The sequence below is a fragment of the Phyllostomus discolor genome, chromosome 5, assembly GCF_004126475.2.
Source record: "Phyllostomus discolor isolate MPI-MPIP mPhyDis1 chromosome 5, mPhyDis1.pri.v3, whole genome shotgun sequence".
Classification (NCBI taxonomy): Eukaryota; Metazoa; Chordata; class Mammalia; order Chiroptera; family Phyllostomidae; genus Phyllostomus; species Phyllostomus discolor.
The window spans coordinates 142,255,313-142,281,618 of NC_040907.2; the positions used below are offsets into that span (position 1 = coordinate 142,255,313).

The window sequence follows — 26,306 nt, forward strand, 5'->3', positions numbered from 1 at the left end:
TTGATTGAAGTCATATTTCACTTAATTTCAGAGGCAGGCAAGCAAGTCAAGTAGGGCTCTAATGTTCAGGCTGTTAGCCCCACTCGCACTGTGTTTTTCTAGGTCTTTGCTTCTCATTTAACTAACCAAACTGTTTAAGTAATAACTGACTTGAAACTTTTCTCCCTCTCTTAAAGGTTAAAATAATGAAGTTAATAACTGATTCTTAAAGTAAGTCAAGTTATGAAACAAATGAACAAATTACTACACTATATGAACTAATTACATTTAATGAACTAATTATCACATACAAAATAACGTAATCTACAATGGATTCCTTTTAGCTTTTACATAACAGGAAGAGCTCCGCGGAAGGTTTCTGGTGGTGCTTGAGTGAGCTGGGGGTTTTGTCTCACATCTAACCAATACGCTTATCCTTTTACCCAGAAACATCCAGAGCGATCAAACCGTGAGGTGATGGCAAAGCCCAGCTCTGTTCTCTGTAGCCACATAGCTTTTTCTATTAGATGCCCAAAGAAACACCTTCCTGGGTTACTGTTGTGATGAATATACTGAAGGTTTATAATTCCAGATGCAAGCCACATAAAAATCAAATTTAAAAAGTTGGCGAGGTCTTGGGATACCAGTAATAAATAACAGCTCCTTGAACCATTGAGGAGGAGGTGTAACTCCGCAGCATAGGCGAAGGGCTCTGAGCCGATCAGACTGGATTAATTCTTCCCTCACAGCACGCTGACGCGGGTGATGGCTAAGCAGCCTCTCCCTGTCTCCAGTGTTAGCTAATAGAAGCCTGACAGCTCTGTTCCCACTGGTCGATGTGCATACCAAGTGCTTACCAAGACTCAGTCATAGTTGCTTCCAAACATGTTTATGTAGGTTTGACTTGCTTCTGTTGTTACATCATGTAATTAAATATTAAGTAATCAATGAAATTTGAGTCTGAAAAAGTGAACTGTTGTTTCTATAAAACTAAACTGAATGCTTTAGAAACACCTGACACAGGTAAATAACTCATGTTATTATTAGCTATCAAGACAATGTTAATATTCTGAGGGAAAAATGTGACAAACTCTAGACAAATCCAGTGTTTGGCTGCTTTGAAAGCTTTGATGTTCTGGCACTATTTTAAAGAAACAAAGTCTGGCCCTGGACTAGTTGCTCAGTTGGCTAGAGCATCAAACTATGCACCAAAAGGCTGCAGGTTTGATTCCTGGTCAGAGTACATTAGCTAGGTTGTGGGTTCGATTCCCAGTTGGGGTGTGAATGGAAGGAAACAGGTTGATGTTTCTCTTTCTCAAAAAAACAAAATAAAACAAAACAAAACAAAACAAAAAACCCATATCCTCAAGTGAGGATTAAAAAAAAAAAGACTGGCTATTGTGCATGGTACATTATGAGTGTGGTTTGTGCAAGAAAGACAGCATGGAAAATATATCAGATGACCAGAAGGAACTCGTGACACTTAGACAGGATAGTAAGAAGCTAGGGAAGTTCCTTGGCGAGTGGAACAGGGAAACTGAGACAGACAATACCTGAGCAACTTGCAGCCAGGTGCAGATGGTCACCAGTAGCAAAACTGGGAAAACAAGGACCTTGCCCCAGGGTCAAACCTTTCCTCCCTGGAGATAACATCTAGGCCTCAGTTGTGTTTCAGCTCCAGGCTCAGAAAAGCAGCAAAACCAGGTGGGCGATGCCAGGACCAACTGCAATGATGAAAGACCCCTGTCCTGTCACTGACCAACCAGTAAAGACTACAACCCTAAAAGGGCACACCTGGAAATTGGACGAATATTTGCTGAAACCCTCCTTTGAGACCTCCTATAAGATTCCTGCCACTGCAAGAGACAAAAGCCTCAGGACAAGCCCCAGCTTACGCACCCTCTCCCTCTGGAGAGCAGCCCATGTCCCGCCTTCCCTGTCTCCTTCCCCCACTCCTTCCTTCACATGCTCCTGTGCCTCCTAAACTCTAAAGCACTGGGCAGCTGGCAGCCTGTCCCAGGCTAATCCCCTGAACCTGTCCCCAAAGTCCCCTTTTCTCTGACTTCCCTGTGAGCCTTAGCTCTGGGGCCCAGGCTCTCCTACTGCTTGCTCTTTATACTAAGCCCTTCCTTGTTTCACTGTCCCCAACTTTAATAAACGTACAGTCATAGTCACCTGGACTCGTGTTGTGAAATCTTTCCCACACTGAGTCAAGAACCTGCGCCTACAGCAGGCCCTGGGCAGACTGGCTCAGGGCCGGGCCCTAGTCAGGCAGCCACACTACCTAAAATACTGACCAATTCTGAACGTCGATACTTCTGCACTTAACGAGATGTTTTTGGTGGGTATGCATCATTTTTTTACTTCCACCATTAACTGATTAATCATCTAACTACAGGTCCCAATTATATTTGATAAGACCTTCTGGAAGGAACTAAGCCAAGGTCAGTATCGTTCCACATATTTTCATCTTTCCTTGATAAAGAGCGTCAGCAAAAAGGAATGGGGAAAGTTTGCCGTGAGGACATCTCACCCTCTTTCAGGGGGCATCTCGTCAAGAGTCTGCACCTCCCTAAGCTCCGTGGGGTGTGGCCCCCCGGTCCCACCCTCCTGCAGACAGGAGTGAACACTGCCTTTTCCCCCCTTCCCTTCACCTTTACAACCCCATTGTCTCAAGTCCACCTGTGCTCAGCCAGGAGTTGAACACAGCAAGGTAAAGGCGATTCACACTGTAAGGTACGTTTCTCTTCACTAAGATGCTGAGATGTTTGTATTTCAGGAGGTCTATGTTCACTTATTTATAAGTGGCAGTAGTTCAGGAGTATATAAAGAGGAAGTAAAAACAAAAATCACAGCTGTTGCAGCAGAGATATTTTGGAATCAGATAGGAAGGAGCAGGTTAGTCTTAATGACTTGCCAAGCAAAAAGGTACACTAGATTTAAGCCTCATCTGTGACTTTGGGATGAAGTCAGCTTCCTTGTGTATAAAAATAGGATACCACCACCTACTTCACAGGATTAAACAAGATAGTTACAAAGCAACTAGTGCAGTCCAGGCACAAGGCAGGTGCTCAATACTTCATGGCTGCTTTAGTCGTCTACCTTCTCCCATCCAATCCCACCCTACCCCCCCCACCCGCCCGCCAATGGCATTATTTTTTACAATATCTTTCCTCTCTTGATTTAAGAACAAAAAGATTCTCCCCCCAAGGACTCCCCAAAGCTGCAGCTTAGGGGCAGTCTTATGAAGAAAGCTGTAGAGGGCGAGGTCATGTTACTTTCAAGCTATGTCCTCCACACCTCAGTACACTCTCAGGAGCTCTGAAAGTATAGGGCACTCAAAATGTGGTATCAGTTGCTTGATTTATATTATTAAATTTACTCAAAATTAATGTAGAGTAAGAACAAAAGCAAAGAATAAAAAAGCAGCCAGCTGATTCTCTTTACATCAATACTCCCAACTAGCTTTCTTGCAGCGTGTCATCATCTAAGACACCTGATGTGGTGGCTAGATTTAGAGAGCCCAGCTGTACCCCCTGCAAAGAGCAGATGATTCCTGCTGAGGTAAAGGTTCACCGCACATCTAGGTGGGAGCTCCCTCAGGGCAGGGCAGTCTGCAGGTACCCGGCAGGGCACAGGGGCGTGGTCCGTGTCTACTTACATCATCGCTCCTCAGTTCGAGAGAAGGAGATGTTGAAGAGTACAAGAAAGATTAAATATAACTGACCTGGTCTAGTTCTTAAATGAAAGGAGAAAGGCGAGAAGAGGGAATACCGCTAGTTTATTTTTAACAACATTCCAACTGCACACACACCTAACCACAGTTCACTCCCCTTCCATGAAAGAAGAAAAAAAATTTTTTTAACTTCTGAAGAACAAAGTGTCTGGGTTTATTTAGATGTCTACATCTCTCCACCTCTGTGCAAATGAGCTATCTTTTTCTGGATAAGCATCAACTACTACACATTGCTTGGATTTTCCCCTTAGAAGACAAACAGGAGTTGAGAAAGCTGCCATTCCCATTTGCCAAAGATGATAACATGTGACAGCTTTTAACTTATGCAACTATTCAGGTTTCAGAGGTATTCCAGATAAAGCAGTTATTTCCTCTAAAGAAAAGCTTTTCTCTTCCTCAGGTGTTAATTACTGGCTCCAAAAGAAGCCCTTAAGAACAACAAATGACTTATGGGGCTCTGGAGGGCTGATGGTGGCAGGATCTGCTTGGGGAGGCAGAGCCGCCTGCGAGAACTATGATGCTAAATCATTTCACTTCTCTTCAGTCCATGACTCGGGAATACCTTCTGCTTACTACACACATTTCAAAACGCTAAACACAGAGGTAACTCCATCCCTGGACTTCGTGCTCTGGTGTGCTAATGAATGCTTTAGAATACAGTTAATATCATACTGCATATTTTTCTCATTAAAATATGAGAAAAGAGGCAGGATCATTCTTTTCGTACTCTCTCTGATCTCCTTAAAAAGCAGAAGTCTTTGAAAAATACTAATTATTCACTTTAAATGGCAATTAACAAGAAATACGTATGCACTTCAAATGGAAACCCCCCAAAGCAGATCATATGAAAAACCAGATTAACAGTTCTACAAAGGCAGGCAGTAGGCATCTAAAATACATGGAGGAACCATCAGATTTGGAAATATTAAACTGAAATTATGCTAAAATTTTAAATTACTAGCTTTTAATTCAAAATGGTTTATAAAAGCAATAAAATAGTAAACAAAAGTTAAAATACTTTAAAAGAACTTTTAATTATTTGAACACTACAGAGTTATTCAGGCCAAATAAACTGTACAACTGTTTGCAATATGAAGCTAACAGTGCCAGAACAGGTTTGGGATATCATTATTGTGGACTTTTTGGGATCGCTTCTCAAAGGCCAGCTTCCAGTCACTTCTTGCTGTGTTTGGTAACACATCTGTGAAAACAGCATATATTCGGTTCTCAATTAAACCAAGAATCCCAGGTACTACCAAGCTACTACACCTGAAGAAATGAACTAACCCTGCTGAAAACCACCTAACAGTTCACTTTTGATATGCCAAGCATTCCTGAGGAGGCCTCACAACCGCAAAGGCAGTCTGTCTTTGTGAGGGAAGGAAAATGTACGTGTTATTATTCAATGGCGCTGAGCCCCAGTATTTATAATGTACAGTTCTAGCTGAGAGTTTTATATGGGCCAAATTATTCAAAAGAATAAGAAATATTATTCATGGATAGTGAATTCTTAACAGTGACAGGTTATATGAAATGTCCAGAAAAGGCAAATCTATAGAGACAGAAAGTAGATTAGCAGCTGCCTCAGAATGGAGACAGGAATTAAAAGGGCAAGCCAGAACTTGTGAGAGTGATGGAAATACTGAGACTGGTTTGTGGTGATTTCATAACTTGGTGACTTTGCTAAATATCTCTGAATTGTATACTTAAAAGAAGTGAATTTTATGGCATGAGAAGTATACCTCAGTAAAGGTTGGTTGGTTTGTTTTTTAAGTGACATAGTGATCAGTTGGACTTAGCATTTTGATTGGAACTGGGAAGAAGTAACTGAGTAAGAGCATGTTCAAACCTTTAGTCTTGAGAATGTTCACCCCAGTTCCTTCTAGTAACCTGAATTTCAAAAGAGGGTTAATTAAATTATAGTACTTTCATACACTACAGTATATGCACCTATTATAAGCAATGCAGGGAAAATGTGACAGCAATCTAAATGTCCACTAATATAAGTACTACATCAAAAGAAATGATGGTACAGCCGCCCTCTGAAATTAGGGCAGTCCATACTACACAGTCAATTAAAAATATGTTAGATTATACACAACACATACAGAGATGTGTCCAGGATACACCGAGGGAAGAGGCATCTAGCAGAACAATGCATATAGAGGAACATATGGGAGACATGTGTGGATCATCTACGTATGTACATGTGTTTGCATGACTACTTGGAAAGATAAATCCAAATAGTTCATAATGCTTAGCCCTTGGAAGTACAAAGGGAGAGGAAGAGTATATTCAACCAAAGTTCAAGGAAAATAATTGGAAGTATGTGCATCCAAGGGCTGAGGACAGTTGTCACTGGGTAGGTGGGATTTACACATTTTTTTTAATCTTCTTTTAAACTGACTACTTTTGGAGAGGAAGGTTAGCATAGTGGTTAAGAGACTGTTTATCTGCTGTGAGATCTTGAGCAAACTGGTCAACCCCTCTGTGCTACAGCTTTTTGCCTCTGTAAACTGAGAATAAGAACACCCACTCCATAGCCTGTGAGGATAAACTAAGTATATTATGTACACAAGGCACTCAGAACAGAGTCTAGCACATACTACGTATTCCCTGTTAACGCTCAACAGCATGTATACCAGTACCTCATTAGTAAGAGGAAAACATGACCAGAGACTTTATTTTTGTGTGGGGGTGGGGGGTGGTATAAAAACACGGGCACTGACCGACCCCAGGAATGTTCAATACCAGTAAGTGAGCAGAATGTATTAGGCACAAATCAAAGTCTGGACAGTTGTCAGAGCCTGATTTATGACCAACGCTGAGGTAACCAACATCCCTGGGAGTCACACTGAGGCCAGAGAGCACCTGGGCGGGAAGCTCCCAGGTGCCTCGGCTCCATGTGTTGTAACAGACTCATAAAGTGAGAGATAATTAGCGTGTGTGACCAGACCAATGGGCAGAGGACACCTGAAACATGAATACTCCAATATAAACACATGCCTAATAATTGACCTCAATGGGACTTGTGGCCTCATCTTGGGACATAACAATATAAACTAGGGTCAATTATCTGACACTTGAACTAGCAATTGGAAAAATCATTCATTGCATTCTAATAACACAAAGCAAATCCGCCATTGTGAAAAACAATAAGTTCTGAAGCACCCCCATTTCCCACACCTTAGGGTGTCGGGGAACTTGAAACTGTAGTGGTCCTTAACATCTTTTCCAATGGCCACCCTCTCACTCTGCACAGTGAGAAACTCTTTCTTAAAGTAAGGACACTTATAGAGTGATTACTATGTACCAAATTCATTTATCGCTCTCAAAGCTCCTGGAGGTAGATATTTTAATCTCTATGTTTACAAATCTAGAAAACTGGGGCCCAGGGAGAGTACATTCCTGACTCAGGTCCGCCCCTGAGTAGCAGCACTGAGAATCAAATGCAGAATCATCCATTCCCAATCTCTGCTTTCCCAAGCACTATCAGTCCTGTGGGTTTCATTCTTAAAGTGCTCCCTACTTTTCATTTCAACTGCAAAATATATCCTTCAAAAGGCCTATACACCATCAAAATTTAGAACACCTAACCAAAAATATCCCGTCAAAGCTCCTGAAATTTTCTTAACGTATATTTTTTTACAGTGGATACAGTTGTTATTAGCATTTTATTTTTCATTTCTTTGTTCCCCCAAAGCCAACTGACTTTTAACACAGTACTGAGGTCTCACCCACAGACTCATCTCCATTGGGTAGAACAAACCACAGAAACTCCTACTTTCAGAAACCAATTTTTCAAAGTAGATTCTATTGCCTTATTCATTTATCCTTCCATATAGAACGACAAAGACAAATTCAGCCTTGTTTTGTCAATTGGATTTATAAGCCAAAGCTAATCAGGCAAGGTGGTCCAAAGTGGTACAAAACTATTGTGCTAAAATCATTTGTGAACTTTCCTTTTGCGGAGCTAAACATCTTTTAAACATCTTCATTTATCTTTCATTTTGATATACCATTTAGAAAACTGTCATTACCAAACTATAATAAATTGGTCTGGTCACAAGACAAATTAAGGACATCGGTTATCAATGATTTCATCAGTCTGGACTGAAATGGCTGCTCAGTAAGTGCCTTGACCATTCAAAACAATAATGGCTGGTTCTCTGATGTTCTGGTCTCCAATTATTTTTGCACTGAATGCCACTGAACAGTAACAGAAGTCAAAGTTTAGCATTATCTTTCTCAAAATTAAATCTAATTTTTCCTGCTGTAGTCTTTCCTTTCAGTAAATTCAAATTACTGAATCAATTGCCTTCATAAAACTATGAAGAGATTAAACAAACCATTAGACATCTGATCTCGCATCAAATAACATCAAAAAGAGGCCATAATCCTATGAGAAATTCAAATTTACAGAAATTTTCAGGGAACAACAGTATATGTCAAACCATATTGCCATGTGTCAATAAGACACACATATAAATATAAATTATTTGAATTGTCAGAGAATCTTAAAATCTTCTCTCAAGATATTTATTTAAATAAAGAACTAGCCAACTATTTTCCTGGATTTAGGTTGAGTCACAGTTTACACAGTATGTAACAAGCTATTTAGTCAATTTTTGTTAAACCAGAATCACTTTAAATGTTTAAAGCAGAAGTTTAGTCCGTGAAGAAATCTGAAGATAAATCCGTTCTTGATCTAGTCATTATTTTAAAATTAGATTTTAAAATAAAATTTTACACAGTTTTAATAACATTCAACTCACAGTGGATAGATGTAATTATCCCTCACTGACCTGTCGAGAGCAATAACGAAGTAAACACCAGGAAAGAAAAGAGTCGACGAATTAACACCTGGCACCAGTGTACTGTTTCCACATCCACTATCCTATAAAATTTATCGTGAGGCGTATACTATACTATTAGCTTAGAATTCACCCTGCTGTCCAGAAGCTAACTGAACAGGGGATTGTGAAGAGAAAAAGTGAAAATGCTCTGGACTCTGCGGGTGCATTTGTCAGGTATGTACACATGTAGTTGACTGAAGCATTTCAAAGTGAGTCTTTTCAGTCACATTTTTTATTTCCCATCATTCTCCCTCCAGCACTTCTTGCTCTTCCTCGGCTTCATCTATTCCTTCAACACACTGTATTTCACTCAGGTACAGTTCTAAGTGCTGGGGACACAGACGTGAGCATTCCTCGTAACTCAGTTACCTGGAATGATCTCACCAGGTAGCTAACTCCCAGTGCGTATAAACATGGCTGTTCATAAACTCACATGCTCTTAGAGGCCCATTAAAATGCTGAGGGCCTAGGTGAATGTAGAAGGGAAAGACATCAAGGTCTACTCCTCCTTCTGAGTAGAGTATTCTTGTTGCAGTAAGATGGGAAGGGGGTCTCCAGGGCTCTGAGACATACTGGGATCAGTGGGAATAAGTTTTTGTCTGAAATTATAACTACTTAATCTTAAAAACAGCAGAAAGTATGGCCAACTTTTCTCATACACCCTTTCTCTCATTTTTTTAAACACACACACATGTTTTATACCCCTTGCACCAAAACAAAAACAATGTTGTTAACGGACATCAAAAGACTGGGGACAACATGGAAAAACTTACACAACACATATGAAATAGGACTGATTTCCCTAATTTAAAATGAGGTATATAAGTCAATAAAATAAAGACAAGTACCATATGATGAAGAGCAAGAAAGAAGAGGAGGGGAAAGAGGAAGAAGAAAGTACAAAGCAAAACACAAGAAGAGGCAATTCGCAGAAAGAAATTCAAATGGCCAAAGAACCTGCAGGATCCCAAACCTGTAATTAAAGATAAGCAAGTGTAAACAGAGATAACATTTTTACTTATCAGATGGGCAAAAACACTACAGCTTGGTGATCTGTGGTACTGGTGGGGGTGTGGGAAAGACACCACCTGTTTTGTTTTGTTTCTTTTCATCAGTCTGCATAATCTTTCTAGAATATAACTGGATAATGTTTATCAGAGTTTAAGATGCTTTTATCCTCAAACCTAGCAATCTCACCATTAGGTCACCCACAGATATATATCAGCAAAATGTTTATACAAAACTATTTACAAATGGGGAGATTACTTTGGAAGCTATGTCTAACCACACCACTGTCTACCCGAAATTAATATAATGCTGAATGCCAACTGTAATTGAAAAATAAAAAGGAAATTTTTTGAAGAGGAAAAAAAGTAGTTACAAAAAGGCAGGCATCAATAATTCCAAAAGCTGAACAAAATTCCTCCTCCCAAATATCTGCCGATTACTAAAATATTCAGAAAGAAGGCAAAGGTCAAGTCAGTTATGTCCATCCGTATAATGAAATCTCACACACATTAAAGTGAATAAGGAATGATGGAGGAACTCAAGAATTGGAGAATTTTAGTTTTAAGTAATAGTTAACAAGCTTAGTAGTTAATGTATGTAAAAAGCTAGTGTTTCAGGAACTGAAGGTAGGACCCCGCCTGACTCGAGGAGACTGCAAGCAGTCACGATGGTACCTGAGCACTGCGTGCGTTCCGGGGAGAGACATCCCGCTGCTAAGGACACAGGTGAGGACAAGGATGCCCAGGACACAGATAAAGAAGGATGCTAGGGAAATTGCAGGACTGCAGCTTTTATTTGATGAACCTCTTTCCTGAATTCCAAATCCCTTATCTATACTTTTTTCCTTTTACAGTTTTGAAAGGAAACGTAAGCTGGTCTTTTAGGGTATATAAACCTTAGGGTACATAAGCCATTTGGATTTCTTTCTGCAAAAAGCCTCTTCTTATGTTTTGCTTTGTACTTTCCTCTTCCTCTTTCACCTCCTCTTCTTTCTTGTTCTTCATCATAGAGTTCTTGCCTTTACTATACTGACTTCTATGCCTCATTTTAAATTAGGGAAATTAGTCCTATTTCGTATATGTCGTAAACAAGTTTTTCCATGTTGTCCCCAGTCTTTTGATGTCCATCTTCTCAGATCAATGACCATCTGAATAAAGTGTCCATTATGATTTGATCCCTGCCTCTACTTACTGGTTCTGGTGGTAACGGGCACCACAAACAGTTTTAGGAAGATTGGTGTGTACTGACGCGAAAAATCTCTAAAAATAACAGGAACAGTACATATCAAAACAAAAGGCTCCCCAAAATGTAATCCCTTTATTAAGTAATACAAAAAGCAGAAGGCTAGACAGATGAAGATATGTATACCAAAGACACTGTTTTCCTGGAAGGAATCACAAGAAATGTTATAACAGTTACGGTACATTAATAATACGGAGGCTCTGACCTCTCTCTCTCTCTCTTTCTGTACCTTTGATACTGCTTGTATGTTACCCATGTACACGCAATTTTAGTTTCTTTTCAATGTCATCACTGGTTCCTGAATGTAAGACTAAGGGCACTTATCTTCTCTCTCTTTATAGCATTTTTCAACAAAATCTAATTTAAACATATTTAAAGAGCTGATGACACTTTAGGGGCGTTCTGAAGGAGAAAAACAAAACAGAATAAGAAATGGAGTAGACAGACAAAATATCAACTTGGCTTCAAGAACAAGGTGGAGTATTTTTCCCTTTTTTAATGTTTTAAACAAAAGGATAAATTATGTATTGTGTGGTAGCAGCAAGCAGGAGGTAACAAGGAAATCTTAGCAGTTCAAGGCTGTGGAATGTAGAAAACAACCTGGAGGAAAAATCTTTTAAAAACAATTCTGAAAGAACTATTCTTCCAAATTCACTAAAAAGCAGTTAAAAATTCAAAAAACTCACCAAAACCAAATAAAATCATAGCCCTACAATGCATTATGAAATACTTGGGCAAATACTTATAAAATCTAAAAGATAAAATGCCTAAATTTAATTACTTCACATGCAATTATAATTTTAGATTGTACTAAATATCTCCACAGGCATTAAACAAAAAGCCTGGAATGTCATCTTGCTGGATGTCATTTCATAAATAGGGTTCCAATTCCCGATTATCCAGGTATTTATCTTAAGTTTAAGAGACAAACAATAAAAACGAAAATTCAAGAAACTTAATCTTCAATAGTACCTTAGGGATGAGTCACCCTATGGATACAGGTAATCAAACCATTCAATCTTAAAAGTCTGCGGGAAATGACAAAGTCCCACTGAGGGGAAAAATGTTCAAATCACCTAAATATGCATGTGTCATGTACAACTGCCTGGTTGATGAAAGAGAAATAAAGGATCAGTGAAGAAGGTTGGGATTTTTCCTCCCTGTGCCAGTTATCGATTTACTGCCTCTCAGATGCAAATTCACCCTTGACTACCTGATCTGCAAAAATAGACCTGGCCCCTTAAATTATTTTTTTTCACTTGCAGTCTGGCATGAGGCTAAGTTTTGTCAGCAGAAGACACTGGGAAGACACAGCAGGAGGAAGGAGTTGTGGCTGCTGGTTTTCTGCGTTCCCCCCGGCCCCCCGCAGGATCCTGCAACAAGTACAACTTGTCCAGCTCCCTGTCTTGTTAGTGGTTTTGTAGTGGAGTGCCTCCAGTCAGAGAGCCCCCTTCAACGGCCTTCCCTGGCATCCCAAAGGGAGTGGCGGGTTTTCTGCAGCTTCTGGAGGGTGGATTTTTAGCAAGTTCCACGGGCCTGGCACTACAATTTCTCTGCCATACAGCGGGTCACAGGAAAGAAACATATTTCATACAAATGCTAAATGATGGATGAAAACTGCTTGATTCTGCGTACCCGAAGAGGGGGTGGCATTGGGAGTTTGCCTTATACACAAGGTGCTCAGCTAGAACGGTCCCAGCTGTGCCAGTCTTAAAAGCCTGTTGGCCCACAAATCGCCCCTTCTTGTCCCTAACTCTGCTCTGCATTATCACAGGGAACCAGCTTACTTGGAGGCTCTGGCAGAAGACTGGAGAGCACAAGAAACAGGGAAGCTGCTGGGAGCATCTCTCACCATCCCCTGGGCTGACATCTCAATCTCCTTGGTGGCTTCTGCTCCTATCTGCCCTGACCTCCAATAAGAGCCTCCTCCACTTGTCCCTCTAGCCAGAGGCTAGTAGTGACTCCCTGTTGTGGCTAATCTCTAAGTATTAATCATTGTGCCCCATGGGACTCCCTGCCACACCATGGGGAGGAAGTAACTTCATGAAATTCCCTTTTCTACTACTCAGGCCCTGACTAACCAGTCATAACCCAAAGGCGGCACACACACATGTGCTGATGACTACTGTGGCTATTCTAGCAATCTGTCATGCTCGAGTCTGAAGTTTAAATTTGAGGAAACCTAATATTTTCCAGTAATTTGCCTTCATTTGGCCTAAAAGTGCCAAAGTTAAACCCTCGAAATGTTCTGGTTTATATGGGAATTCCTGGAAAATGTATTCAATTGTCTTAACATCTATTATATTTTTAAAGCTAAATCATCTTCCCTAAATGAGATGATGGAAATGTTCTGTGTCTGCTCTGCCCAGCATGGCAGCCGCTGGGTACTTGTGGCTACAGAACACTTGAATGTGGTTAGTGTGACTAAGAAACAGAACCTTTAATCTTATTAAGAAGTGTAATTTAATTTAATTTAATTTTAATATCTGGCTGTGGCTAGTGACTACCGGGTTGGACAACAGAGGTGCAGCCTGTGATCACCCACTGTGGGAAGGCCTGCTGCCACGGGTGGTGTCTCCGTGTGCTGTGGTGGGGAACGGCGGGCGGTGGAGGGGAGCACAGCAGAAGCATTAGCCCTTCTACTTCTCCTATTCAGTTTAAAACTGTTAACAACCCCTAGCCTACCTGACCCCTGCCCACACAGACATACAATTTATGCAGATAAATTGGTTAACACATTCTCAGAAAATAAAAGGCCTTGGGACACAGTAGCTTGAGAATGAAGAGGTGTGGAGGAAATGATGGTGGCTGAGGAGAGGCAGAGACCCCGTAAGGGGCGAGGAACTCTCTGGGGAAAGAGGTAACGGTGGAATCCTCGCTTTGGCTCCTTCTTCTTCAACTGAGTAGAAACAGTCCCCTGCTTCTGCCCTAGGAGCTGTCGCAGCCCCCTCCTTACTTCTTCCCAAGAGGATTCACCTCAAGTCTGCCCGGGACTATGAGTGAGCGAGCACATGACTGACTCCCAGCCGTGTGGTGGGAGGCACTCACTGCTGAAACTGTGAAAGACCTTTGCTTTCATCGACACTGACGATGACTAGTTTCTGGGCTAGAAACATTTAATTTCACATCTCTGACCTTTACATGGACATAAAGAAAGTAAATTACATTAGGCACCCGATTCTCCTGAGAATTTTGTTCCTAGAAGTAAATGCTAAGGATTTAAAAAGGTGACTCACCCATCAGCTAGTTCACCCAAAGCTGGACTAACTGATAATTATCAAACAATTGCTCAGCCGGACAAAAACCACTAGCCACAGTAGATCAATGCAGAATATCGTTTCAGTACATCAGTGGGAATGTATGAATATTAACAGGACAGTCTTATATGAATACAGTTTAAAAGCACCATAGCTTCTGACCCCAAAGGACCCAAAGACTTGGGCATATTATTCTGAGAACTGAAGAAAAGTATACTTTATAAATCTACAATAATCTTAGCAATCAAAACCCCAGTGTAAAATACCACAATGAAATTTTGGCTATGGACTGCTTTGACTGGGAACTTTTGTAGTTGTTTGGTAATTTATGCATTTACATGAGAATTATAGGATTTGCTAACTAGCAAAGGAGGAATTAGTGAACCTTGTAATTGTAACTATAATAATGCGTTCTAGTTTGTTTTACTCATATTTACATGAATCACTCACAGAATAAAACACTACATTTCCAGCTTGATTAAGCACTCATTTTTCTTTTCAACACTTTCTCAATACAAAAAAAGATACTAGCATTATGGTCATCACACTCCTATGGTGCAGGTCGAATCGAAAAGACAGCGCTGGGAAAGCCAGCTGGGCCGTGCTGGTAGATAGATGTGCACAGTCCAAGACTGGCCCTTCATCTCAGATATTCACAAACATGAGGATCAGCAGAGGGTTCATGCTAACCGTGGAGACATTAAAGTAGAAATGCCGATGTACTATGCTGTTGTGAGAAAAATAACCCGCCAGGCAGACCGGACCCTGGTATCTGCTGACCATGTGTCTCCCACAGCATGATTACACAAGGAGCCCAAGTTACAACCAGAAGGGTGCGTGCTGGCTGGAAATACATGTTGTGGCTCCACACCATGCTGTGAGGTTCAGGTGAGCTCAGTGGTGCTCAGTGATGAGAGCAAAGCCATACTCTAACTCACGGTTTGGTTTCAAAGCCCACAGGGAGCCCCCCCCCACAGGGCTAAGATCCACATGGAGACTCGTTCACACTACACTAAGGGCTGGGCACCTTCTCCTGCAGGCAGGCTGGGCTGACCTCGCCAACGTGGTCTCCTGCCCCAGACTCCAAATTCCACTCTGTAAATTCCTCTTGAAACAAATTCCCTTTCAGTCTAACATGTTAGCACCTTTAACCAAGTTGTAATTCTACACCAGATACTATTTAATCTTTACTTATTTTGTCTATCTTTGCTGTGATCCATTCATCACACGTATTTTATAGTTTCTTTTGGAGTCTGACCTTTTTCCCAAGTCAGAAAGAGAAAGGGAACTACCTGTCAACCCTCACATACAGCACACACGCCACACTTGCGGTAGAGACCAGTAATTCCCCAGGGAAAGCGGGGGAACCTCTTAAAAAAAAACTACCCCCATAACCTGTATCTAAAGAAGTATATTAAAGGATTCATGAAATACTAAGCTGAAACTCTTTAAAACATACAAGCTAACAGACTTATGACATGAGTAATCAGGTATATTGTTCTACTCTACGTTGACATTTTAAATCTATTTCTTCTACGTCTAAGATGTGTGTGGGCCTTTTGGTGAGAAACCAGTTTCAAAACGCAAGGAAATCTATCTTTAGATTTGTTGATTCAGTACAAGTCTAGAATTTGAGAATTTTGGTCCAAAATACCACAGAATTTCACCAAGCTGATGCCCAGGAGCCTAGCAAATAATCAGCCTTCAAATACTTTGAACATTTTCAGAAGCTCACAGACTTTTCTAGTCTCACCCGCATCTGAGAAATCAGTGACGGGGATGCACCTCAAGTGGATCTCTCAGGTTTCAAGAATTGCGGTCATCGACACCATCTAAGATTGTAATTTGTCTATGACATCTCTTTTTGTTTATTATTAACCTGGCTTTGGCTTAGTTTGAATATAAAATTCTTGCCTTCTGACTCCATAGAGTATGTAATTTTGTGTATCCAGTTCAGGATTCTCATCAGAATCACTGAATTTTTGTCAACATTGCCTAGCCTGCAACCTGGGGGCAGCTTGAGACCGTGATTCTGGAACATCAGCTTCTATTTCTGTACAATTGGGAGAGCTCAGTGAGTCTGAAGGTTACAGTAACGATGGCCTCCGAGCACTAACAGGGATCAGTCTGTGTTATCAAGTTCTTAGAAGTATGATTTGATCCACAAATTATTAATATTTCCATTCAATGTGCTACCTAAGCTATGACAACTGCACTTCACCTTGGGGCTGCCACTGCCCTAGTGGTGTGAGAGAGCCATAAAGTCTCCCCACTGCTCCAAGAGGAAAGACTTTCAGATGCCCACAGAGGCAAGCTGCTGGGAGTAAGGGTATAACACCTGCTCCATCGAGGGATCAAGTTGCGTATTTACGTGTGATTTAAACAACTCAGTTCAAATGCCATATGGACCTAGAGAAAGAAAATTAAGAGTAACCGTCCTTTAAAAAATCACTAACTTCAATTCTCCCACCTGAGTTAAGAGTCTCTCCCTAATAAGCCAGGGAGCTTTCATGGCTGGGTCTCTTACTGCTACAGAAACAAAGCAGACAGCAGTGAGTTGTGCACACTCGCATATCTCTATCTAAGCCCTATAGCTAAAAAAAAATCACACTCTTAAGTTAAATACATTAACTTCCACCTGATGTGATGGATATGCTACATACTGCTATCAGCTACCAGAGCGGTAACAAAACACTGGGACTCGTGACTGGCCTCCAGACTCCTACTTCCACAGATATCTCATGCGTGGAGGTGACGGGAAGCATGACCACATGAAAGCTTTGCTGCATCTTTTAGAGGGAGGCTGAGAGGGTACCAGAAATTGGGGGTACTGCAAAGTTGACACATGTACATATGCTTTGGTTGGATGTGTTGCTTACTTACATCTTAAGATTGGAAAATATGTTAAGAAACCATAATATCAATATCAATCATAAAACAAAAAAAAAATAAAGCAAATTACAATGCTTAAAAACAAACATTTTAAGTTTTTGTAGTGGAGCAGTTCACAAACACAGGTTATATTCCCAGCTAGTTCGAGGCTAATATGAAGTAGATGACTCTTGTTCTCCATGCAGCTCACCTCTCCCTCCACAGCACCCCCACCCCACAACTTCCCACCCCCAGTAAGTGCTTCTTGCTTCAGTGTTTATTATGGTTCTTCCCTACAAGGCCAAAATGACACTCCCAAAGATATCTCCCTCTCCTAAATTCTGAAGACAAGAAGTCTTTCTGTTTTTCATCTTGTAACTACCAAAAATCTAATTTCTTTGCTCATCTTCTTTCCAAATCTTACATTTTAATAAGCACCACTCGATCCTTTAACCAAAAAAGGAAGGCTAATTTATTTTATTTTTATTTATTGGTTTTTTTAGGGAGAGAAGGAAGGAGGGAGGAAGAGGAGAAGGTGGATACAGGAGAGGGAAGGGAGGGTGGGAGGAGAAAGAGAGAAACATTGATTTGCTGCTTGATTTATTGATGCATTCATTCGTTGCTTCTCATATGGGTCCTGACCAGGGATCAAACCCACAACTTTGGTGTATCTGGAGGATGCGCTAATCAACCAAGTGATCCAGCCAGGGCAGGAAGTTAATTTGAAAAACAATGGCTTAACATTATGCCTAAAGACAATGCCGTAAGATTTACATACCTACCTTGTTTATTCCTGCAAACTCTATGACAGAGGTTGGGGTTTTCACAGGTAAAGAGACTTGCCCCAAATTTCACAGCAGGTTAAATCAATAGGGCTGAGACTCAATCACAGGCTTATCTGACTCAAACCACTGTAGCATGTTTCTCCATGGAGTGGAGTAAATATTATTCTACTGTGCTTCTGCTGCTGCTAAAATGTATATGCTGTATATATCTGCAGATTTAAAAATACATTAACTCTCAAAGATCCTTCCGCAAATATACCCTTAAAGCTACTTTATAGCATTGCCAAAGCAAAGATTAATATTCAAATTTCACACACAAAAAAAACACATATATTGAAGAGTTAAGCCAGGGGTTCTCAACCTCAGCACCACAGACACTTGGACAGGAGAATTCTTTGTGGTGGCTGCTGTCCTATGCACTGTGGGGTGTTAGCAGCATCTCTGGCCTCTACTCACCAAACATCAGCAGTGTACCTCCCTACCCCAGTCGTGTCGATCAAAAATTTGTCTGGACACTACCAAATGTCCTTTCAGGGCTAACATCACACCCTGTGGAGAACTGAGTTAAGCTAATTGCCAAGGATCACACAAATGGTTAAAGACTGTACTAATATCTGGAAGGAGATCTTCTAAATCCTAGCTGAGTGGAGATTTCTCTCACACCAAGCTATAGCTCCTTAAGAGAAAGAACTTGTTAGACTGGGTGAGATGTATGGAATTCAGAATGTGACCACTTCACTTTATAAGCATTGTCTCTCAACTTTTACACTAAGGTAGACATCCCTAGGGTCTTCAGCCACCATTCAAACAGTTTCTAGACCCTCTCTAAAACCTGATTGCCCCATTCTGGACACGTACTTAAACACAGACCCAGATAGATACACAGTATTGCCTCAGGTAGTAAAAGGAGCAGCAACAAAACACTAACACCCAACACACAATTCACTGTCAGGCTCTGTTTTTAAGCACTTCATGTGGATTATTTAATTTAGTCCTTCAACATTTTCAAACAGCCCACAAGGTTGGTATTATTATCTGCATTTTATGAATGAAGAGACTAAGGCACAGAACTCACAGCTTATCCAAGGTCAGGCTCCGACGTCCCTGTTCTTAACCACTTATCCAGAGTGCTTCAAAGAACTGTGAAATTATCAACTGCTGGCTCTAAATACTCCATCTCTATAATGTCTGAGTTTTTCCCCCAGCTGTATCAAGTGACCTTGTCAAGGCACCTTGCTCAAGTCTGACATCACTCTACTGTCATCTCTCTTTGAGCATGACAAGGTATAAACCCACTTATCCATTTTGCTGTCCACCCCACATTCGTCCACCTTGAGTAAAGAACACAAAGCACATTGTTAAATGTTTTGCAGAAGCAGACATGTCAGATCTATAGCAATGTTGATATACTTGTCCAGTAACTATCAAAAAAGAAATGAGGTTAATTGGAGATGAGGGATGCTAAATACTGATCATCAACATGCTTTCTAAGGGATCCCCATCTGTCTTTTCAAAAATATAATTTGCAATTCTGCTAGACACCAACATAAGCTATGAATCTGAAGTTCCTGGAATTTACCATCTCCCCTACTTTTGAAAATCAAGTTGTCCAGCACACTTCCTCCCTCCCATGATTTTCACGAGATTAATCCCAAGTGGTTTTATCATCATACTGGCATGTTCTTTCAACACCCTCAAGAACTCGAGGCACTTAAAGCAGCTCGGATTGAGAGAGGCTTAAGGAGGAGGCCAAGGCACCCTTGCTGTGCTTGGGAAGGTGGGTGGGTGTTCTGTGTGAAAAAGGTGGTGAGAATGACGAGGTGGGGGTGTGAGCAATACCCAGTCCTGGAACACACGGTCTTCCGAGAAGGGGGCATTGTTCACGGTGACATCGCAACAGATGACCCGGCAGATGGACTCTCTCTGAACTGGCCGTGCCTGGTGAGGCACACTGAGACTTTCCCACTTCCATTTACCAAGACAAGCTTTAGTGCTCATGGAGTGCGTCTTTGATGACCTCACCATTCTAAACAAACAGATCCAATGCTAACCAACATGCTAACAGAAATTTTACACATTTCACATAGCACGTAAAAAACTGCAGGTACGCATTCACACACAGAGAACTCAACCACTGGAAGCTCACGGACCCAGTGGCGTGGTTTTACGAGCAAAGAATGCCTGACGTGCACTTTTCGAGGAGCAGGAAGAACATGCACATCCAGAGCTAAAAGGGCTTCTGGAAAAAAAGGAGGAGAAAGTCACTCCAAATCAGCAGCTATGAGGCAGCCGCATGTATTAACAAGGTTCAATCAAGAACAGGGCTGGCTTAGTTAATATTTGAACACCGCCGGCTTCCAGAGTAAATGCCTTATTCCTTGAACTTTGACATTCTGGTACTGGGGCAATGAGGAACTTTTAAGATCACTTCAAAATCTGAATTGAACCAAAAACCTTCTCTGGATTATTTCACACAGAAAAGTTGACACTATTTTGTTAGGAGCAATTGGAGCCACATGGGGAAAATTACAAACCTTAAATGCTAACTTCTAGTGTAAACTAAATTAACTAGCTGTGAAATCTGGAGCAGATTATGTAACCTCTCCGAGTCTGTCTCTTGAACTGTAAGACAGAGATAATAATAAAATACCCCTACCTCTCAGCATTATTGTGAAAGTTAAATGAGGCAGTGGATGCAAAGCATCTCAGTGCCTGATAAAAGCAGGCTCTTTAAATGTTTGTTTGTTACAATCCATTAGGGCTAAACTTGATTTTAGTCATCTTAGAGCGCAGGTGGCAAATACAAGGCCTGCAGGCCAAATCCGGCCCTCCACCTTGTTTTGTCCAGCCCAGCACCTTGCTTCCACCCGGCAGCAGCACCGGGCTCTCTCTTAACTGTTAAGGAGTAGTTACATTTATATAGTCCTAAAATTACATTCGGCCCTTTGAAGGCAACCTCCAGGCTGATGTGCCCCCCGCCCTGCCGTGAAAATGAGTTTGACACCCCTGAATCTCTTAAATGAGTTAAGAGATTCAGTAAAATATTTCCCCATTCTTACCACCTGAGGGGGCTTTCGAACTACCCCAGTGGAAATAAGGCCATTTCTCTCAACATCACAAGCTGTTTCTCAAAAGAAATGTGATCTCAAGTTGTTACCTCTCACACATAGAGGTACTTAATTAGTTAAACTCAAAGCAACTGAATTTAACAATTAGCCTATGAACTTGGAAAGTGCTGTTAATTCAACATGTAAATAATTAAAAATTCTAACACATTATTTTAATTATTCCATTTAGAAGTGATCAATTTCTACAGAAGTTCCTTTCACAGACCCAAAAAAAGCCAGTTGCAAACAACATTTTCTTTCTGTTACATTGCCTGTTATATTCGTAATTTCATGAGTCAGTTTACAATTTTCCTGTCATTCTTTATGCTACTGCGACGTCTTCCACCTGCCTTCCCAAGACAGACAGTGCTCCTGACGGTGACGTACGTCTGCTGCACTGTGTATGTCTTCAGAACCAGAATAATCACAGGATTCTGCTTCTCCTGTCCCCTACCTCCTCATCCTCTTGCAAGAAAATAATTTAGTTGTAGCATACAAATCTCTATGCACTGCTGACTAATTTCTTACATAAAAAGCAGATTTTTTAAAAGACACTCACTGACTTTATTTCTACATAAATTTAAAAGTGATATAATTCAACAGGCTTAAGAGTGGAATGGGAATAAGCCTTAAAATCTGTCCATGCCCATTGTGGTACAACTTGAGTAACAACTCCAGATAGCAAACACAAATACGAAAAATAAAAATAAAAAAGCAAATGTCATGCACCCTGAGTTCTCAGTGTATTTATTTCCACAAATTCCACAGGAGCAATTACCTGGCCACAATAAATAGAAAGCGTAGCTGTAGAGTAAACATGTTCATTCCACAACACGGAGCACGTGCGTCCTTCTGGCACTGAGTACAGATCTCTCAGCAGGAATTGGCTGAAGGACCTTATATTTTATTTAGTACTGAGACTGGAGTTTGAGAAAGTGAACATTTCCCCAAAACTTAGTAACAAACTGTAAATACAATCCCACTCCCTCAAAAACCTCCACTAGCAAAGCCTGGTAACTCCAAACTGAAACCACCGCCTGATCTTTGGCTCCCAAAAGCACCCCAGAAAATCTGAAGCACTGAGGCAGCCTACCTATACGTTGACCCACTGTTACAGCAACTACACTGTGAATGCTCTCAGTTGTCAATAGCTATCGCCAATTTCATCTGAGATCCAGTACAAACTGAATCCTTTTACTTCGCCATAGCACAAGGAATGGCAACAACTGCGTTAGTGGGCGTTGTCTGCAAGGCAAGAAGGTCTGCCTCCCTCTACTTTTAATCAGGTCCCACCGTCTGCCAATGCTACACCGCCTGCCCCACACAGTAATGAACCACAGCATCAGAGACGAAGCTACACTTACGGTCTCTCCTCGGTGGAGGCAAAGTTTCGGGAAAGTTCGTGGTACACTAAGTTTGCGCGGCTCGGACGTGCGATGGGTGCACGATGCCTGCCTGCCGGCGCGCAGGAAGAGAGGCGAAGGCGATGAGTGGTGCGCCAGCCAGGGACCCAGCTCCTGGAACGCGCCCGGCCCGCGCCTCCGCCAGCCCGGCCACGGCCTGCCGGGCGGGCTCGCAACAAACGCCGGAGTTGGAGAGCCCTGCCTCTGGCGGGCGGGTCCTCTCTGAGGGATAGCTGTGATCAGAGACACGGAGTCCAACCCCTGAGGCTCCAGCTGAGAGGTCACGGGTGTAGCAGGACAGCAGAGGTTTTTGGAATGCTGGGCGTGGCCCTCTAACAGCAAAAAAGAAATGAGTCAGCCCGTGCACTCCTAACCAATAAGCGAGTTCAGTTGGTTAAGGCGGAACTTTCCATTCTTGATTTATATCGGGCTTAGACATCTTTTTATCCAGCCTTTTTTTTTTCTTTTAAATTTCAGCCACTAGCAACTTCAAGAAACTGTATATGGTCTTTTTAAACTCTTATAAAACAAGGGTTAAGGTGGTTATGATAGACACCTGAACAAGGGAGGTACGTTAATTTCTGTTCCTTAGTAAAGTTCTTGAGTTAGGCAGCATCCAGGATGTAATGAAGCTGGTAGCATCAGGGCTCCAAGCAGATTTGGATCTGACCTCTGACACTGCATGGCCTGGGGCAGGATAATTACGTGCAATGAGTAGGATAAAATGCTCACCTAACAGCGTTTGACGTACAGATGATAGATGATAGGCAGTGGTGCATCCATGCAAAGAATTTGGCACAGGGCTTGGCATAAAGTAGGCACTTAAACAATACTGTCTTGTCCCTCTGAGTTCTGTATCAGAATACCCAAATTTGTGGACAAACTGCCCCATAATTTTTCTATTACTCTTTTCAATGTTAAAATATCCAAGGAATTTTAGAGCTGAAATAGTTCTTTGGTGTTGCATGGTCTGAATCCCTTATTTAAGTGGTGAAAAACTGAAGAACCTTTTCACCAAAAGGTTTAGGATTCTTGGATTTGGTGTTCTTATTATATAATAGAAATTTGATTAGCAATAAAACAAAGGGCTTAAAATTGGAATGATTTTATTTATGCCACAAGTAAAACAACTTTTAAAAAAAGTAAGAGTGATTTTGGAAATCACTCTTTTTCTCCAGGTCATTGTGCCCTAAATGTTATTTTGGAATAAAAATATTTAAAAGAAACTTTACGTAGTTGGGAATTGGCAAATTTTAGGAAACTATAGAACTGCTAAGTCCTGAGGACCAATTAAGAAATAAGTTGATTACAACTGAAGGTAGGGAGTTTTTACGGAGGAATAATTTTTTTTTAAGTTACAAATTAAACCTTCTTGGCTTTGGGGAAGATCTCCTGTGTTTAACTTTCTCACATTTATTTAGAACCAGTCATGCTATAGGCCAAGATTTCTTTAAAATACTCAGCCAAATATAGGATTTACAGTGAGATCAAGGGATCTAAAATGCTATTTTTTCTGATGTATCAGCAAATACGATCTTCCATTCAATGGGTTATCTTTTTATTTTGTTGATGGTTTTCTTTGCTGTGCAAACACTTTTCAATGTGACATAGTCCTATTTGTTTATTTCTTTTGTTTACCTTGCCTGAGGAGATATGTCAGAAAAAATATTGCTATGAGCAATGTCCAAGATTTTTACTGCCTATGTTTTCTTTTAGGCTTTTTATGGATTTGAGTCTAACATTTAAGTTTTTATAATCCATTTTGAATTTATTCTCGTGTGTGGAGTCAGAAGGTGGTTTAGCTTCATTTTTCTGCACAAATCTAATTTTCCCAGAACCATTTATTGAAAAAACTATCTTTACCCCATTCATTGTACGTGCTTGCTTCCTATGTCAAATATTAATTGTTATAAAGTTGTAGGTTTATTTCTGGGCTCTCTATTCTGTTCCATTATCTATCTGTCTGTTTTTATTTTGTTTTTATTTTTTTATTTTTTTTAATATATTTTATTGATTATGCTATTACAGTTGTCCCATTTCCCCCTTCACTCCCCTCCACCCTGTGCCCCCTCTCCCACCCACGTTCCCCCCCTTTAGTCCATGTCCATGTGTCATACTTATGAGTTCTTTAGCTTCTACATTTCCCGTACTATTCTTGCCCTCCCCCTATCTATTTTCAACCTACATTCTATGCTACTTATTCTCTATACCTTTTCCCCCTCTCTCCTCCTCCCACCCCTATTGCTAGCCCCCCCATGTGCCCTCCATTTCTGTGGTTCTGTTCCTATTCTAGTTGTTTACTTAGTTTCTTTTGGTTTTGCTTTAGGTGTGGTTGTTAATAATTGTGAGTTTGCTGTCCTTTTACTATACATGTCTTTTCTTTATCTTCTTTTCTTAGATAAGTCCCTTTAGTATTTCATAAAGTAAGGGCTTGGTGATGATGAACTCCTTTAATTTGACCTTATCTGAAAAGCACTTTATCTTCTCTTCCATTCTAAATGAGAGCTTTGCTGGATAGAGCAATCTGGGATGTAGGTCCTTGTCTTTCATGACTTGGAATATTTCTTTCCAGCCCCTTCTTGCCTGCAAGGTCTCTTTTGAGAAATCAGCTGCCAGTCTGATGGGAACTCCTTTGTAGGTTACTGTCCCCTTATCTCTTGCTGCTTCTAGGATTCTCTCCTTCGTTTTTACCTTGGCTAATGTAATTATGATGTGCCTTGGTGTGTTTCTTCTTGGGTCCAACTTCTTTGGGGCTCTCTGCGCTCCTTGGATTTCTTGGAAGACTGTTCCCTTTGCCAGTTTGGGGAAGTTCTCCTTTATTATTTGTTCAAATAACTTTTCCACTTGTTGGTCCTCCCCTTCTGGTACCCCTATAATTCGGATGTTGGAACGTTTAAAGGTGTGTCCTCGATGGTCTTAAGCTTTTCTTCGATTTTTTGAATTCTTATTTCATCATGCTTTCCTGCTTGGTTGATTCTATCTTCCTTCTGGTCCACTGTGTTGTTTTGAGACTCAGATTCCTTCCTTTCACAATTGGCTCTCCTCCGTATGTCTTCCTGCATCCCTTTTATGGTAACCTGCATTTTTTCATGTAATTTGCATCCAAAATCAACCAGTTCCGTGAGCTTCCTGATCACCAGTGTTTTGAACTGTGCATCTGATAGATTGGCTATTTCTTGGTCACTCAAAAGGATGAGTCCTGGAGGACTGATCTGTTCTGCTGGAAACATATCTTCTGTCTTTCCCTGTCTCTCCTATTATTTTATTTATTTATTTATTTTTTCTCGGTCTGGTCGCTCTTGTTACGGTGGGGGGCGGAGCCTTAGGTGTTCACCGGGGCTGGGCGCCCCAGTCGCTAGATTGTGACCTTATATATGGGGGCAGGGGTGGGAGCGGGGGCAGCAGGGATCAATGGCGACCCTTCCGTTCTCCTGGAGTCAGACACTTCCCTGGGCTTCTGGGCCGTGAGCTCTGCCCTGGTCCACAGTCGCTGCCCCACTGATTCCCCCAGCCGCTGCTTGCGTACTCAGGGATCACCGCTGCACCACCGCGCTCCCGCACCCCGGATGGCTGTCGCGCTGATTCTGCGCCAAATTTCCCCCGACCTACGCGCACCTGCGACCTGCGCCAGCCCCACACCCGCTCGCTCGGCTCGTCGTCCCCTACCAGTCTGGATGTACGAGTCTACTTCAACTTCTTGGCTGTCCGACTTCCATTTAGATAAATCCTCTGACAGTTCTGATATTATGACTGCAAATCGTTGTTGTAAATTATTGTGGTTCTGTTCTTGGTTGTGCGAGGAGCTACGGTGCATCCACCTATTCCTCCATCTTGCCGGAAGTCCCTTATCTGTCTGTTTTTATATCTGATAAGGGATTAATACCCAAAATTTATAAAGTACTTATAAAATTGAACCCCCCCCAAAAACAAACAATCCAATTTAAAATGGGCAAAAGACCTAAATAGGCTATACTCCAAAGAGGACACACAGATGGCCAACAGACATATGAAAAGATGCTCAATGTCACTAATGATCAGAGAAATGCAAACTAAAACCACAAT

At 41.3% G+C, this 26,306-nt stretch overlaps 1 protein-coding gene across 2 annotated transcripts in view; it reads right to left on the reverse strand.

The window, feature by feature from the left end:
- The window catches only part of SGMS1 (sphingomyelin synthase 1), a 286,000-nt gene that overhangs the window by 72,998 nt on the left and 186,696 nt on the right, over window positions 1–26,306 (reverse strand). Inside the window, exon 1 of one of the 2 annotated variants that reach the window (XM_036026947.1) lies at window positions 22,206–22,544. The exons of the other annotated variant lie outside the window; for it this stretch is intronic. The gene's annotated coding sequence lies outside the window, so the exon portion shown is untranslated. Of the gene's footprint in view, window positions 1–22,205; window positions 22,545–26,306 lie in introns of those variants that run through there. 2 annotated transcript variants of the gene reach the window in all.